Source organism: Podarcis muralis, chromosome 4 (genome assembly GCF_964188315.1).
Source record: "Podarcis muralis chromosome 4, rPodMur119.hap1.1, whole genome shotgun sequence".
Taxonomy (NCBI): Eukaryota; Metazoa; Chordata; class Lepidosauria; order Squamata; family Lacertidae; genus Podarcis; species Podarcis muralis.
The window spans coordinates 82158845-82172037 of record NC_135658.1 but is presented as its reverse complement, the minus strand read 5'-3'; the positions used below and the strand labels follow the sequence as shown (position 1 = coordinate 82172037).

The 13193-nt window shown below is 41.0% G+C and overlaps 1 long non-coding RNA gene across 1 annotated transcript; it reads left to right on the top strand.

Annotated features, from left to right (window-relative positions):
• Positions 1-538: 538 nt before the first annotated feature.
• LOC114595365 (uncharacterized) lies at positions 539-12428 on the top strand. The gene is made up of 3 exons (XR_003706272.2): positions 539-651; positions 1876-1930; positions 12011-12428. It is a non-coding gene; the product is annotated as an uncharacterized LOC114595365 (long non-coding RNA).
• The last annotated feature ends 765 nt before the right edge of the window (positions 12429-13193 follow it).

Here is a 13193-nt window from a genome sequence, read left to right as displayed (position 1 = left end):
GCTTTGTGTTGCACTGGCAAAAAAAGAAGAAAAGTAAAGGTAACGGGACCCCTGACCATTAGGTCCAGTCGTGACCAACTCTGGGGTTGCGGCGCTCATCTCGCTTTATTGGCCGAGGGAGCCGGCGTACAGCGGTCATGTGGCCAGCATGACTAAGCTGCTTCTGGTGAACCAGAGCACCACACGGAAACGCCGTTTACCTTCCCGCCACAGCAGTACCTATTTATCTACTCACAAATTGATGTGCTTTCGAACTGCTAGGTTGGCAGGAGCAGGGACCGAGCAACGGGAGCTCAACCCGTTGCGGGGATTCGAACCGCCGACCTTCTGATCAATAAATTTAATAAATAATAAATAATAATTAGGGTAGCCTTTCATTCTATAGTTTCCAACTAGCCACCCTCAAGTGTTAAAGGTGTTTTAATCAATGCTTCTTAGCAGTCTGCTATTTTTGGTGTGGAAGAATGTCCTTGTGTTATGTTCAGAGTGACTGCAATACACAGAAGGCCCTGTCCTCATCCAAATTTGTTTCAGGACCACCAAGGGAAGCTCTTTGTCTTGTGGAAGCATCAACATGTCAATGAGACACAGGGACGGATGATGTATTAACAAAGCCTGGACTGGGGCATGTCTGGATCCCATGCTGCTCAGGTAATGTCTGCAGGAAATAAGGTCATCTTTCTCATCTGACCACAGGTGGTTCCATCCCATAGACTCAAGTGCTTGGAAGCAGATCCTCTGTTCATCTGGTAATGGATGAACCAGGAGATAGCAAATGAGTTTAACATGCTGACGCTCCTTGGTGCTGGTGTCTGCATTTGTGGCAGCCGGCAACTTGACAGATTTGCCTTTGTGGACATCGTTGGTATCCCTAAGGAGGGAAGCAAGTGAATACACATCAAATTGAGTAAGGATGTCTCTGAACTGGACACGGCATGGTGTCATCCTTTCTGGTCAGATAATTTATATCTGACTGGCTGGCAAAATAGGATTGTAATCTGGTTCCCTGCAAGAAAAGTGAGCTATTGGAAAAGTTGTTCAGAGTTCAAAAATCATATGCGACATGGCATGTATTGTCTTACAGATTCCAAACAGAAAACCCACTGTTCATCAAAACCTTGGGAGCAGTAAACTTATTATTCATTTGTTCTGCAGGAGTGATGAGACTAATGAACTCCACCTCTTGAGAGTTATTCGTTTTAGCCTCAGTACTTAGAAATAGATCTACTGTTTTATCTCAAATATGAAGTGAAAGATTAAATAACTTGGGACCAGGTTACCTGAAATACTGCCTGTCCCTGTATAGACCTGCAAGGTCACTTAGATAGCTGGGAGAATTCTACTTGTGCCACCCCACCCTAAAGAACATCACAGGGCAGTGACCCCAAAATGGGAATTTTCTGCTGTTGCACCCATTTTGTGAAATGTCCATCCCTCTTCCATGAAGGTAGCATCCACCATCCATTGCTTTAGATGTATTGTAAAGACTTTTATTTTTGCCCAAGCTTTCTCTGACCCATAAGACTGGAACCTGATTCATGTGTATGCATCCACTTAATATGTTTTTATTTTCTTTTGTGTGTTTATATTGTTTTTAGGCTGTATTTTTGTTTTAATGGATACTGTTTTAATATTGCAAATGGTATACACCCCTTAGGGTTTTTTATTTTTAATTATTAAACAGTTTAGAGATGCTACTTTTAAATAAAATAAATACATCTGTAAATTTATGACAGCAATATTTTTTTTGCAAAGGTGTGAATGTCATATTTTGCAACTATGAAATCAATAAGAAATGAACAAGTGGTGGTTCTGAAATTTCAGGTACCTTTTTCATGTTGGCCATTGCCCATGAGATAATTTTCTCTTTTTCAGCTGATGGCCTTCGATGGAGAAACGCACTTTCTGTGTGAAAGGGAGCAGGGGCCAGGTGATGTGTGTACCATAATACCTTCTTGACAGAATAGCAATTTCCCCTTGAAACAATCAATAGATACCTATAATGTTCCACACTATAATTGTTTTAGTTGTTTTTTCCTCACTCAGACCAGTGGGTCTTTGAATCTTCTAACACTGTTGCTGAACTGTCAACAAAGTGATGATTGAGGGCATAGCTCAACTCCCATATAATGCTGGATCAAGAATTCTCAAAGTTTTTCCGTTGTCTGGCCATAAAAAGGTTGATGCACCTCCACATACAAACACAAGCACACACACACCGTTTTATTGGCTTTCGGTTATTATTTTGAGTGACTCTTGCTGGCTTTGGGGACTTTACTTTGTTCCGCGGAGCCCATTCTTCTTAAATGCATCAATCTGCAATACATCAACTTTTTCAGTACAGGAGGCAACCATTTTGTGTGGGGGTTCTGTTCCTGGTCCCTGTGCGCGTCAGCAGAATGTGTATAAGCACACCCCACCCCCTTACGCTCCGCCCTACCCCTGTTATGCCGACCCCACTCCCCTTACACCGCATTCTGCACCCCATTCCACCTCCGTTCTAACTTCTTCCAGGTCCAAAAGGAGCCACACATTGGCAATTGCACATCAATTGGATGCACCTAAAATGGCTGCCTGCATGCTAATATATATTTATAGCTTAGCTTTCCACCATGTTGTTGAAGGCAGTGAACAGGGTTCCCCTCACAACAGCCCTGTGGGTTTAGGTCAGGTTGAAAGAGAATTATTAGCCCAGCATAACCAAATGAGTTTCATGGCTAGGAAGGGATTTGAACCTATTTCTCTCCAGAGTTTTCTAGATGTGCTGTTAATTCATGACATCTTAGACGACCCCTCCTTTTTTTGCTATCTTCTTTTCTGATATTGATTCTTACAGAAGCTATTTTAAACTGTTCCATGCTAGGAAGCCGAAAGACGTATCAAAGGCATCACAATTCAAAGTTACAATTTGCATATGCACTGACAAGAGTGGAAAGCTTTCGGGTGATCAATAAAACTATTTTTTTTATTACTATTCACAAACTAAAGCCACACACATGCCTACCCTTAAGTGAGCTGTAGTGTGGAAGAAATATTGTCTTTTGGCATGAAGGTGACTGAGCTGAAAAATAAAAATATTGTTGAGATGGTACAATCTGGGCAAAGGAATCCATTAGTAGTGGGTTGGTTCTTTATTTTAAAGAAACCCTGTGCAGGTTAGGTTGTTGTAATATACAGTAACTGACTCAGGCCCTGTGTGCATGAAAGGGTTAACCTGAGCCCTGAGCTCAAGTTACCAGAGTGGGTGTGCCTTGGCATGCTTGTAGCAGCAATGCTTGATGCAGCCCTGCTCCTTCCTTGTGTATTGTTTTTACACACAAGTAGAATGCCTGATGTCAACTATCCTAGAGTAATGACCAGGCTGAGACAGTGTCCATGCTTCAAATTTTACCTTAGCTGCTAACTCAATGGGTGACCCCAGGCGATTACATCTTCTATAAATATGGATTGTTAATTCAGGTTATTTCATTTATATATCCCTTTCTGATTAATATTGTCCTACAAAGAGGCTCACATGAAAATGAGACAATCACTGTAAGGATGGCTAATATTGGTACAGGGCTTTGAAAAACAACAGAAGGCTTTAGATGCTACAATATTTGCTGCTGCTCTTATTTCTAGCCTTGTTACTTAAACTTAAGTCACTTATTTGACACCTAATAAATGCCCATTTTCAGGGATTTTCTTTAGAAAGCGCTTAAGTGTTTAAAGAGAAATTCACCGGAGAAAAGTAGCAAACAAAAAACTGTTACTGAAACACACCTTATGAATTCTTAGGAAAAAAGTTCACCTACTAATCAGAGTCATTAAGATAAATACCTGCAGTTACTTCCAGCAAAGGCAAACATAAATCAAAATTACATCTCCATAAAAGCCAAAAGTTATCTTCAAGCTTCATTGTTTCTAAAACTCTCATCAAAATCTTTCCCTATTTTCAACATGCTAAATGAAGTCCCTCTAAGAGTGACTTCAGTTTTTACTAAAGCGAGAGAGGAAGAAGTTCAAAAAGCCCAGACAACGGAAGCAAGAGTCTTTACCCTTCCACAAAAATAATCCCGCTGTACTCAGTAACATCTAAAACTGCGCCAAATGTGCCTTGTGACTCACATGACAAAATTAGTAAACTAAAATTTCGTTCTCCCTGGTAAGGAAAGCCCAGCCACAAATACAGTGTATAATTGAGCTAAGCCTCTAGTTGTTGTTTTTTTAAAAAAAGAGGACACAATGCTAATTGAATACTGATCAGGAAAAAGGAAATATGTTTGTTTCATAATAAAATTACAATCTGAGGAATGTATTTTTTAATTTTTAATTTTTTGCTTTCAATCCATTCTTCATATGACAAGCTGACATTTTATGCTACCATGCATATGCACATTAAGGAGTTGGGGAAGGAGAGGACAGGGGGTGAAGAAAGAGGTGTGAGTGGTGGGGGTGGGGCCCTTTTCACATCCTCTGGACCCCCTGGGAAACTCAGAAAACCTGCTGCACCTGGAACAGGGTGTGGAGAGTGCAGATGAATGGGACATAGCTATGGGCATGTCTGCCCATAAAAAGCAAGACTAGAGTGAGAGACTAGGGTGACTTCCAGAGGCGGCGCGAAACTGTGATGGCGGTCCTCTTCGTTCTCTGAAGAGGGGCTCCGCAGGAAAGGGTCGGTTCGCTACGGCACAGCGACGACCCACTAAGAAAAACCACGGGCAGAGTGAGCCCGTGGCCGTGGGACTCGGCGGGCACCTGGAGCGACCCTGAAATCACGGAAGGAACCCCGTAAGGGGCTCCGGAGTGAAGGAGGGGTAGCGGTGCTGTGAGTTCATCGCTCTTGCTGCGGAAGCGAAGCCGCGCGGCTGTCACAGACGAGCGTCGACCTTTCTTCCTAAAAAGATCTGGCTGAAACAACAAACCCGTGAGTAAGGACGTTAAATCCGGGGAACAAATTTTATTTTAAATTGGCTGAAACCGGGAGACGATAAAAAGGAAGTCCGCCTTCCGGTGCTGCTTTTAAGATCAAAGCAAAGGACCTGAGAAGCGGAAAGCAGCTGAAAAGGGAAGCGCTAAAGAGGGACTTTCATGCACTTTCAGAAGTGATTGCTAAAGAGGAAAGACAGACTTTTTTGTGAGTAAATTTCTGGAATAAAAATTGGACTGACCCCTCTTGGTTGGGGGCTATTGAAAGTCAAACTCCAAATCGTCGGGCTGCTGGAGGGGAAACTGTGTAACTGCGGAACTGTTACAAACTCTTAGAGATGTAAGTGATACTTTTGAGCTTAAACAAGTTGGACTGGATACAAATTACAGGCACCTTCCTGAAACCTTGTTAAAAGTCAAAAACATCTTGCAGGACTTTTTTTTTTTTTACTACTACTGTTCTGGGTCTATTGTGCTCTTTTAACACAAAAGGGACTTTAATGGCGGAAAAGTTGCCTTCTTCTTTCTGAACTTTGGTGGTACTCCCCCTAGAGGATTTTGGGAATATAAAGGCCTGGGAACTGCTTTATGTTTATTCTCTCTCATTGAATTGTTTTTAAACTGGATCTGTCTTTCCCATGGAACAACAATAATTTGACCTTGAACATTGACTAATGAGTGGTACAGGAAAGACAAGAGCAGCCAAAGCAAAGGAAGCTAAGGAGAAGGAAAAAGAAAAAAAGCAGGCACAGCTTGTACAAACAACTTTGATTCAGGGACGCAGATCTTCGGTCCCAGCTGTGCTGGGTGAACGAAAGGCAGAAGCCAAAAAGTTTAAAAATCCTACAGAGGAAGATATGGCAGCAGGTGGATCTGAGGGAGTTCTGAAACAAATCTTGGAGCAACTAGCAGCTTTAAATCAAAAGGCTGACAACCAATCACTAAAAATTGACCAAGCTACATCTTCGATCCAGAAATTGACTGACCAGGTTTCCCAGCATACACAAGCAATTGAAAAATTGCAAGGAGCAACACAAGAAAACCGTAATCTAGCTGGGGAAGCTATTCAAATAGCAACGGCAGCTAAAAAAGAGGTCGAAGAAGTTAAAGGAGAAGTCAAGCCTCTGCATAAACAAATTGGTGAACAGCAAGCCTATCTTTCTATGGTGGAACTGAAAAATCGACAGAGTAATCTCAGATTGAGGGCAGTTCCAGAAATTGAACAAGAAGACTTGATTGGATTTTTGACAACAGAATTCTCAAAATTCTGGGACGTAAAGGAAGAAAGTGATTTTAAAATAGTTTCAGCTTTCCGACTAGGAAGATTGGTAAGGAAGGACAGATCCAGAGATTGTTTGATAATTTTGAGATCAAGGGAAGAGAGAGATAAAATATTAGGCCTACATTTTGCAAAGTCTCTTGAGATACAGGACAGAAGGGTCGAAATCTACAGAGATATACCAAAACAGTTATTGGATTTGAGAGCCACCTACTCAGAGCTGGCAAGATTGTTGAGACTCAATACAATTCGCTACAGGTGGGAGTTTCCACAAGGATTATCATTTACTTATAAGTTGAAGAAGGTAAAAATAAGAACACCAGAGGACCTACAAAAGTTCCTGCACGACCACGGAGAAGATCTCCAAAAAGAAGCAGCAACACATTGGCCTCTACCACAATCTGGGATTCCGCCTGGAGGCGGACCAGGCCCTACACCCTTGGGATCAGAGGATAAAGAAGAGACACCACTCTAGGTGCAAAAAATAGTACAGGATGTCTCTGCAGCTACTCAGTTGGAATATAAACGGTGGAAATTCCCCGGAAAAAAGAAGGAAAATATTTCACATACTGAAGAAAGAACAATTGGACATTATTTGCTTACAAGAAACTCACGTGACCAGGCTCCACAGGAAGGTTCTAGTCAACAAAAGACTAGGCCAAGAATTTATCTCATCAGACAAGGTCAAGAAAAGAGGCGTGGTGATATACGCCAAGGAGAGCCTGGCACCAAAATTTGTATTCAAAGATGAACAAGGAAGAATTCTGGCGATTGAAATTCAGACACAAGGAGAAAAAATTTTGATATTAGGAATATATGCGCCAAACGACGGGAAATCAGAATTTTTCAAGAAGCTGCATGAGACTATGCTGGATTATATGGACTACAACAACATCATAATGATGGGAGACATGAATGGAGTGGTGTCTACACATATGGACAAGTCCCAAAATCAAAACTTAACATCTGATGGCAGACTGCCGAAAACCTTTTTTGAACTGATTGACAACTTGGATTTGATTGACATATGGAGGACAAAGAACCCCCTAGGTAAAGAAGGAACTTTCTTCTCTGAGGCCCACCTGTCCTGGACACGGATCGACCAAATTTGGACGTCTAGAGGGCTGGCACCCAAGACCAGAAAGGTGGAAATCTGCCCAAAAACATGCTCCGACCACAACGCCTTGAAATTAGAATTCAGACTTACTCAAACCGGTTCCTTCAGATGGAGGATGAATGACACCCTTTTAAGAGACCAAGAGATCGTGAAAAAGGCCCAAAAAACGTTAAAGGACTACTTTGAGATAAATTTGAACACTACAGTAGAAAAAAGAACGATCTGGGACGCTAGTAAAGCGGTCATGAGAGGGTTTCTCATACAACAAAATTCAATCAAGAAAAAGCTCTGGAATGGAAAGAAAGACAAAATAATGGAGAAGATTCATCAGGGAGAGAAAAAATTGAGAACCAACCCAAAGTCAAAAGAAGTGCTGAGAGAAATCAAATTCCATCAAGCACAATATTCTAAATTGATAAATCAAGAAATCGAATGGAAAATTAAACAGATGAAACAAAGATCATTTGAATCAGCAAATAAATGTGGAAAGCTGCTAGCTTGGCAGCTGAAAAGAAGACAAAAGTTAAATACAGTCACAAATCTAGAGATTGAAGGGAGAACGGTACAGAAACCAGAAGAAATTATGAAGTGTTTCCACAGATATTTCAAAGAACTTTATGCACAGGGGCCTCAGAAAGAATTTGAGATAGACCAATTTTTAAAGACAAATGGACTACCAAAAATAACTCAAGACAAAAGATCAATCTTGAACTCTAAAATAACTTCGCAGGAAATTGAAGGTGCCATTCAAAGTATGCAGCTAGGCAAATCTCCAGGCCCGGATGGGCTTACCTCCAAATATTATAAGACTCTGAAGGACTACCTGATACAACCTTTGTTGGAGGTATGCAACCAGATTATGGATGGGAAGAGGGCACCAGAAACGTGGAAGGAAGCTTTCATCACATTGATTCCTAAGACTGAAGCTGAAAAGACCCAGCTTAAGAACTACCGTCCCATCTCACTCCTGAATGTGGATTACAAAATATTTGCAGACATTTTGGCAAGTAGACTTAAAAAGGTCCTAAATGAAGTAATTCACAAGGACCAAGCAGGCTTTCTCCCTGGCAGACATTTATATGAAAACACTAGAAACATTATTGACATTTTGGAACTCTTGCAAACTAACCTCAATACAAGAGCAGTGTTAATTTTTATTGACGCGGAGAAGGCCTTTGACAACATTTCTTGGATGTTTATGAAAAAAAATCTGGAAGGGATGGGAGTGGGACGGGGGTTTGAGAATGGAATAGAGGCAATCTACTCAGAGCAAAAAGCTAAACTGATAGTTAATAATGTGGTGACAGAAGAATTCAAAATTGAAAAAGGAACACGACAAGGGTGCCCTCTATCCCCTCTTTTATTTATATCAGTCCTGGAGGTGTTGCTGAACATGATTAGGGACGACCGGTTGGTACAAGGGATAGAGGTCGGAGCGAAACAATACAAATTGAAAGCTTTTGCAGATGACTTAGTTCTGACACTACAGGAGCCAGAACCCAGTACAAAAAGAGTGCTAGAACTTATAGCAGAGTTTGGTCGGGTTGCGGGATTTAAGTTGAACAAACAAAAAACTAAGGTTTTGACCAAAAATTTGACATCTACAGAAACAGAGGGGTTCCAGAGAGAAACAGAATTAAGTGTGGTTAAAAAGGTGAAATACCTAGGGGATTTATTTGTCTTCCAAAAACTTGAATTTATTCAAAGACAATTATGAAAAATGTTGGTTGGAAATTAAAAGGGACTTAGAGATTTGGTCAAGATTGAAACTTTCCTTGTTGGGAAGAATTGCAGCTATAAAAATGAATGTATTGCCGAAAATGTTATTTTTATTCCAAACCCTACAGATCGTGGACAGAGTGGAATGCTTCGGAAAATGGCAGAAGGATATATCTAAGTTTGTCTGGCAGGGCAAAAAGCCCCGAATAAAGTTTAAAATACTAACTGACTCAAAAGAAAGAGGGGGGTTTGCCCTGCCGGACTTGAGGTTATATTACGAATCTGCAGCCTTCTGCTGGTTGAAAGATTGGTTTTTGTTAGAAAACACGGATGTCCTAGATCTGGAAGGTTTTGACAATGCTTTTGGTTGGCATGCATACTTATGGTATGACAAGGTTAAAGTTCATAAATTGTTCAAAAACCATATTGTGAGAAAAGCAATTTTTGCAGTCTGGATGAAATACAAAGACTTACTAGAGAGTAAAACCTCGAGGTGGTTATCACCGATGGAGGCCAAGGCTCGAAAAAGGCCCAATATGGAGGCCAAATGGCCGAAATATTGGGAAATAATTGAAAAAATTGGAGACAATTGGAAGCTGCAGAGCCAAGACAAACTAAAAAATAAGGTGCGAGATTGGCTACATTATGCTCAAATTCAAGAGGTTTTTAAGATGGATAAAAAAGTCGGTTTCCAGGTGGAAAAATCGAAATTGGAAACAGAACTATTAGAACCAAAAACTAAGATACTATCGAGAATGTATAACTTGCTGCTTAAGTGGAACACACAGGATGAGACTGTTAAATCTGCCATGATAAAATGGGCACAGGATGTGGGGCATAACATTATGTTTGAAGACTGGGAAAGGTTATGGAACACCGGAATAAAATTCACGGCATGTAGTGCCTTGAAAGAAAATATTATGAAAATGATATACCGGTGGTACATGACCCCAGTCAAGCTAGCTAAGATATATCATCTGTCTGATAATAAATGTTGGAAATGTAAGGAGGCAGAAGGGACATTTTTTCATCTCTGGTGGACCTGCCCAAAAGTGAAGGCCTTCTGGGAAATGATTTACAATGAACTGAAAAAGGTATTTAGGTATACCTTCCCTAAGAAACCAGAGGCCTTCCTGCTGGGCATGGTGGACCAGAAAGTGTCAAAGAAAGATAGAACGTTGTTTATGTATGCTACCACAGCAGCAAGAATTCTCATCGCAAAGAACTGGAAGACACAAGATTTATCCACATTGGAGGAATGGCAGACGCAGTTGATGGACTACATGGAATTAGCTGAAATGACCGGCAGAATCCGAGATCTGGATGAAGAATCAGTTGAGGGTGATTGGAAAAAATTTAAAGACTATCTGCAAAAATATTATACGTTGTATGAATCTTAAGATAGTGCATGTTATTGAAAATGTTATGCTTTAGCAAATATGATTAAGCAAATGGTAAAATAAGTTACAAATGAGAAAAGAAGACAAGTGAGCCAAACATATTATGTTTATTTTAAAGGTATCAAAAGTGAGATACAACATATTGAATGTGGAGACATAATAATTGAAAGTTGTAACAAGGTTTGAAATAAGGTAACAAATTGCTGATAAATGTTATTACAAAGAACGCAGCTTTGGAAGGTGTGGGGAAGTCCAATGTTAAAAAAAAACACCAAAAAATGTTTCTTGCATTTGGTCTTTTCTGTATAATTTGAAATGTACAAAACTATGAAAAGAAACGCAATAAAAAATATTATATAAAAAAAATATAGAGTGAGAGACTAGGGTGATGTCCATTGTTTCCAGGAACTCATCTCATTGTGAGACTTTTGTGGGTCAGCTGAGAGTTTGTTGGACCCTGGATGAGATCCCAGAGGATGAGAGGGAGGGTGTGTTAGAAGGAAATGAATTGATATTGCTTTATATGTATTAGTAAAGGTAAAGGGACCCCTGACCATTAGGTCCAGTCGTGACCGACTCTGGGGTTGCGGTGCTCATCTCGCTTTATTGGCCAAGGGAGCCGGCGTACAGCTTCCGGGTCATGTGGCCAGCATGACTAAGCCACTTCTGGCGAACCAGAGCAGCGCACGGAAATGCCATTTACCTTCCCGCCGGAGCGGTACCTATTTATCTACTTGCACTTTGACGTGCTTTCGAACTGCTAGGTTGGTAGGAGCAGGGACCAAGCAACGGGAGCTCACCCCATCGCGGGGATTCGAATCGGCAACCTTCTGATCGGCAAGTCCTAGGATCTGTAGTTTAACCCACAGTGCCACCCGTGTCCCTATGTATTAGTAACTTAGCATTAATGTAACCTTTTTATATGTAACTACGTATTTATGTATTTTTTTTTTTTGTTTAAGTTGTGTCTTCAGATGTTGTGTTCTTTCAGGAAAGGATTTCTACTGCTTTTGAATGCAAACTCTGCCCTTCTTCCCCAAGTTAAACCAATGAAACATCTCTTGAATAAGATCTGTCAGTTGGCTTGTATAGTGTTTGAGACCTGAAGAAAAACAAAGGGGACCTTAGGAATAACTAACACAAATACCAAAATGTTTTCATTTTTTGAAAACCCAACCATAATAATAATATAATAATTCATTATTTATATGTTGGCTGGCCAGTCTGGGTGGCTTCCAACCGACAGAAAGATATCCCCAGCTGTCAAAAGGGAAACAAATACCATCACAGGTAGAATGAAATAACTATGGATATACCCATTATGGGAAGCTCTCAGGATTCAACTCTTATAAAACTCACAATATATTTAAAGAAGAGAGTCATTGGTGGCAGCCGAGAAACCGAATGTTGTGTGGAAATTTAACAAAAATGTTAACTCCCCACACAACAAGGTGGAGAATTCTAATATATTATTGAGAGCCCATTGCTATAAATCTCCTCATGTTACAATCATAAAGGAATTCACTTGCCCCAGTGTGCTCCTTTCTCAGTCAGTGCTGAATATTTCTTTATCTTCCCGATTCCTAGACGAAGCCTTCAGAAACAACAGTAAATGAAGCATGAAGGCTCCAGGACCCAAAGAGAATTACGTGAACAAAGGAGAAGTCGAAGAAAGGATAAAAGAAGCAACAGCAGTGATATAATAACTACAGAGCACACTTGCCACAGTTTCCTCCCCCCCCCGTCCCCCCCACATTTACTTTCTTTCGTTCTAAGACATTCATGGCTCTGTCAACAACAAATACATGCTCACATTTGTGTGTTGACTTAACAGAATGATCGATAGCTAATATTGGCTCCAGGCTCCCTTAACAAATTTGATGAACAATACTGTATATAATTTAGCCTTAGAATCAATCAAAGTTCCAGCCTTGAAGGAAAACATAGGGGAGGAGAAGAATAAAAAAGCAACTTAAAACCTCAAGGTGATAGTCAAAGTGGGGGGGGGGGGTTGAATGGTCATTGTCCTTAATTGGTGGTTTTGATGCTCAGCTTTCCCATACCCTCCAAGTGTCCCTGTTTTCCAGGGACAGTCCTGGAATTACGAAAGGCATCCTGGGTTCTGAATTGATCCCAGGATGTCCCAATTTTCCCCATCAGGGCCGCTGCCAAGCTCAGGGAGGAGGATGAGTTGGCGCTTGTTCTGAGTGAGTGTGGTAGTGGCAGTGGCAGTGGCGGCTTTGAGGAAGCTCCCTATTGCTTCTCCATAACCACTGCTGTCAGCCTCCTTCCTCCCTTGGGCAGCTCAGAGTGGCTACTGAAGAGCAGGTGATGAGGAGCAGAGGCTGCCACTGCAGAGGCCCAGCATGATGCGCCGGCTCTGAGGTGCAGACAGACATCTGTGTCTAATTTTGAAGGAGCGTCTTCACCCCATTGTTCAGCCCAGACACTGAGGACCAGCTCCGAAGGCCTTGTCGCGGTTCCCTCACTGCGAGAAATGAGATTGCAGGGAACCAGGCAGAGGGCCTTCTCGGTAGTGGCACCTGCCCTTTGGAATGCCCTCCCATCAGATGTCAAGGAAATAAACAACTATCTGACTTTTAGAAGACATCTGAAGGCAACCCTGTATAGGGAAGTTTTTAATGTTTGATGTTTTATTGTGGTTTTAATATTCTGTTGGGAGCTGCCCAGAGTGGCTGGGGAAATAATTTATAAATAAATTATTATTATTATTATTATTATTATTATTATTATTATTATTATTATTATT